This window comes from Babylonia areolata, chromosome 11 (assembly GCF_041734735.1).
Source record: "Babylonia areolata isolate BAREFJ2019XMU chromosome 11, ASM4173473v1, whole genome shotgun sequence".
NCBI classification, from domain to species: Eukaryota; Metazoa; Mollusca; class Gastropoda; order Neogastropoda; family Buccinidae; genus Babylonia; species Babylonia areolata.
In genome coordinates, this window is record NC_134886.1 from 5,934,704 (window position 1) to 5,939,703 (window position 5,000).

Genomic DNA, 5,000 nt, shown 5'->3' on the forward strand with positions numbered 1-5,000 from the left:
CAGGATTGCTGTGCTGAAGACACTGCAAACAGGAAAGGACAGGATTGCTGTGCTGAAGACACTGGAAACAGGAAAGGACAGGATTGCTGTGCTGAAGACGCTTCAAACAAGAAAGGACAGGATTGCTGTGCTGAAGACGCTTCAAACAAGAAAGGACAGGATTGCTGTGCTGAAGACGCTGCAAACAGGAAAGGACAGGATTACTGTGCTGAAGACACTGCAAACAGGAAAGGACAGGATTGCTGTGCTGAAGACACTGCAAACAGGAAAGGACAGGATTGCTGTGCTGAAGACGCTGCAAACAAGAAAGGACAGGGCTGCTGTGCTGAAGACACTGCAAACAGGAAAAGGACAGGATTGCTGTGCTGAAGACGCTGCAAACAAGAAAGGACAGGACTGCTGTGCTGAAGAAACTGCAAACAGGACAGGACAGGATTGCTGTGCTGAAGACGGTGCAAACAAGAAAGGACAGGATTGCTGTGCTGAAGACGCTGCAAACATGAAAGGACAGGATTGCTGTGCTGAAGACACTGCAAACAAGAAAGGACAGGATTGCTGTGCTGAAGACACTGCAAACAGGAAAGGACAGGATTGCTGTGCTGAAGACGCTGCAAACAAGAAAGGACAGGATTGCTGTGCTGAAGACGCTGAAAAACAAGAAAGGACAGGATTGCTGTGCTGAAGACGCTGCAAACAAGAAAGGACATGATTGCTGTGCTGAAGACGCTGCAAACAGGAAAGGACAGGATTGCTGTGCTGAAGACACTGCAAACAGGAAAGGACAGGATTGCTGTGCTGAAGACACTGGACACAGGAAAGGACAGGATTGCTGTGCTGAAGACGCTTCAAACAAGAAAGGACAGGATTGCTGTGCTGAAGACGCTTCAAACAAGAAAGGACAGGATTGCTGTGCTGAAGACGCTGCAAACAGGAAAGGACAGGATTGCTGTGCTGAAGACGGTGCAAACAAGAAAGGACAGGATTGCTGTGCTGAAGACGCTGCAAACAGGAAAGGACAGGATTGCTGTGCTGAAGACACTGCAAACAGGAAAGGACAGGATTGCTGTGCTGAAGACACTGCAAACAGGAAAGGACAGGATTGCTGTGCTGAAGACGCTGCAAAGGCAGACAAATATCCTCTTTCCTAACCCTGTCAGCCCGCATGATCGTCAATTTATCGGGAATCCAATCTCCCGTAACGGGATTTGCATACCGAAGGCTGAGGATGACACTTTTATTAGCTACCGGCGTCCACAGGTGTCAGAAACAATGACAGTTATTGAATATAGTGTTTTGGCCAAACCCGACACCGCTGTCTTTGGGAAAAGACACGACATTAAGTCCGCGTAAGACAGTGACAAGGAAATCGAAGATAATGTGGAGAGTTAGGCGAGGAGCGTGAGGCTGATTGTAAGTCTTGGACACAGGCCGTAAAACTGAAGATTTCCTGGCTGTTTATTTTGCCGTGACTCCCATTCCAGTGGATCCCATTTGTCAGTGGGAAGGGGATTGGCTCCACAACCACCCACGGCTTATCCTGAGAATTACGTGGGCACAAGCAATGTGGATTACCGATGACGGTTGCGATGGTCATGTGGTCTTAGTTGTTCGTTTACTTCCTTCTGCTACAAAAAAAAAAAAAAAAAAAACTCTAGGGTTCCAATCTCGGTAGTGACTGCTGCTGATTTATCTTACACCGCATCTTACACTGTCTTATTCAAACTGACATTAACGCTGATTGTCTCATATGAAACGCTTTGCCAAAGCTAATTTTGTCGCTAACTTTACTTCAAGTGAAATGTCCCTACCCCTACATCCGAAAACAGAGTATGGCTGCCTACATGGCGGGGGTAGAAACGGTCATACACGTAAAAGTCCACTAGTGTATTCGAGTGAACGTGGAAGCCATAGCCCAAGAACGAAGAAGAAAAAAAAAAGGTGATATGTCATGTCCCGAACATACTAATACAGGCCCACTTCTTATCCCCAACGAAACGTCCATATTATCTTTTACGTGTTCAAACTCTCACTTGTGTCCTTGCCTTCAATGAATTTTTTTTTCTCCAGATTTGTGCCATTTCTTACCGCAAATTAAGATGTCTTGTTGCCAGACTGTAACGATCCTCATCGTTACCTCGTTTGAACCTGTCTTCCCCAAACTGACACAAAGTCCTGTCTTCTTCTTCTTCTTCTTCTTCTTCTTCTTTATCTTTCCTTCCTGTAATTGGATGAATTAACACCGCTGTGTCATCCATTGGAAAACGGAGCCGCTGCGAAAACAATGCTTTCGCGCGTCATTGAAGCAACGAGATATTATATCCGTGGAGTCCCCCCCCCCACACACACACACACACACGCCCCTCCCCAGTCCCCCCCCCCGCCTCCCCCCCCCCACCCCCCCCCCACACACACACACGCCCCTCCCCAGTCCCTCCCCCCTCCTCCCTCTTCCCCTGTGGTTTGAAGGAGACAGCGTGCCAACCAAGGTTGATGGCTGTTTAATGAGGCTTTTTTTTTTTTTTTGTGGTCCAGGACCCCAGAGACTGTGCCAGTCACCTGTTTCCGTTCTGTTCTCGTAGCCAAGGCAGATAATTTTAAGGGATGTCTTCCCCCCAAAATGCCCATTATAAAATGTTGTTGTTATTTTGTCTTTGACTTTGGTCTAACGCACGTTGGGGATAATATGTTTTTTGTTTGCTGTTGTTGTTGTTTTTTTCTTCTAAACGATGCATAAATTAACATAATCTTCAGGGACTGTGAGCAAGCTATGCCTCATGTTCATCTACACATTCAGGGATAATTCTGCCAGTATTTCTGCAGATATCTGAAGCGATCGCAAGAGCTTTCAAAGATCAACGAATCATTGTTTGCAATATACATTGACAAACTGCGATTTTCTTGATGGAAAATGTATTAATTTTAGCCAATGCACAATGGCAATCAAGTAACAAGAAATAATACTAAGAAATATATGTTAGTAGGCATGTTCCAGGAATTCATATATCCTGATCTCTGTAGTTTTCCCGCATTCTACAATTGATGAAGTAACGTTTTTTTTGGAATCGACGAGAAGACTACTAACTCAATTGTCTGCCCGACCACTGACGAGATAGTAAACAAGTCTAATCACCAACAGGGTCAGACTAACTCTGTTAGAGTCACGAGGAACTTCAGTTCCGTGCCTTTCCATAGCCGACCAGACAGCTGTAACATCTCGAGTTTACATGGAAATGCGACTTTCAAGAGAGAGAGAGAGAGAAGTGTGTGTGTGTGTGTGTGTGTGTGTGTGTGCTTGTGTGTACATAGAGACAAGTAACATGTTTCAATTTCATCCAGTCCAAAGAAGAATTTGTGGAAAAGCATCAGAGAAAAAAGTGAGTATTTTGTGGGTGGTAATTATGTCAAAGAATGAGACATTTTTTTTTTCTGTTGGATGAAATGCATCAAAGAAATATAGAGAATATTTGTACGGCTGGGATGCGTCAAAGGAAAAAGAGAAACTTGTTTTGTTGGTTTTTGTTGTTGTTGTTCTTGTTGTTTTATTTTATTTATTGATTGATTTTTTTTTTAACTGTTAGCCCTTTCTTTCCTCATGCTGTTCTTCCCCCCATACTCCAGCCTCCTTTTCAGCAGTAGTATAAAAACTTCTTTTTTTTTAAACCAAACAAAACTCACATCAGGATATAGATGCTTCATTCCAGCTTGAAAGAGAGCGAGCGAGAGAGAGAGAGAGGGGGGGGGGGGGTGGTGAGGTCGATAGGGAAAGGCTGGGAGGTGTCACGTAACAGGTTTATCTCCAAGCGTGAGTGGGCGGCCGAAACCTCTTTTGGTTTGTCATGCACCATGCATCCAGTGGCTGAAATGTCGTCAGGGGGTGTGTGGTGAACCACTGGGCTGGGGTCGTTAACTCTCTCTCCATACGAACGTCGAAAGAGACGACGTTAACAGCGTTTCATCCCAATTACCATCATCAAAATATTGCAAGCGGAACGCTCTTATACTGAAGAGGCGAATGTTGACAAAGAATACCACAGTTCTGACGACGGAAGCTAAAGGTTGGGTCATTCAGACATCCACTGGACATCCGAGGGGTCTGTGTAGAGGAGAAGAGAGGACTGGCCGTACTGAGTGAGTTAAAAGAGGGGGTCTGTAGCATGGAGCAGGGGCAGCTAATGGATGAGGTTTCCCTGGGGAAGAGGGGCAGAGGGCAGGGAGGGCGTGTGTGTGTGTGTGTGTGTGTGTGTGCGTGTGTGTGTGTGTGTGTGTGTGTGTGTGACCATTAGCCCCACTGTCTTCTGTCTGGCCTGGCTGTAATCGGATCTAGCTGAAAGCAGAATCATCGGTACTGGCGGTGCTCCATCTCCTGTTGTTCAGCCTGTTTGCCTGCCTAGCTAGCGTCGTGGCGTCTGGTGTCGGTTGAAAGTTTCAGTTTCAGTAGCTCAAGGAGGCGTCACTGCGTTCGGACAAATCCATATACGCTACACCACATCTGCCAAGCAGATGCCTGACCAGCGGCGTAGCCCAACGCGCTTAGTCAGGCCTTGAAAAAAAAAGATGAATAAATAAATAATAGATAAGCGTACATAAATAAGTAAATAAATATATAGATAGATAAATTAATAAATAAATAATAATTATAATATGAAAAAGTAATAATAATAATAATAATAATAATAATAAATAGATAAGACAACAATGATGATAAATAAGCAAATAAATGTAAAACATGAAGACACACATTCACACATACACCCACACATGCATAACAGATATGCGCCAAACATGCAGTTTCACAGATATGAAAGCACAGTCAAATACACATAAACGTACATGAGCCCCAACACACACACACACGCACACACACACACACACATTACCCTGCATATCTGTCGGTTGAAAAAGGGGGCTAAATGCAATAATGGTTGCATTGAAACACGTTTTCTATTCCTGTATGTGTGTTTTTTATCGGCTGATCAGACTGCCTATCCTACTGTCTCTCC

General features: G+C 44.7%; 1 protein-coding gene across 4 annotated transcripts in view; it reads left to right on the forward strand.

Moving 5' to 3' along the window:
- Window positions 1-5,000, forward strand: part of LOC143287473 (agrin-like) — a 776,455-nt gene that overhangs the window by 648,155 nt on the left and 123,300 nt on the right. The gene's annotated exons all lie outside the window — the stretch shown is intronic.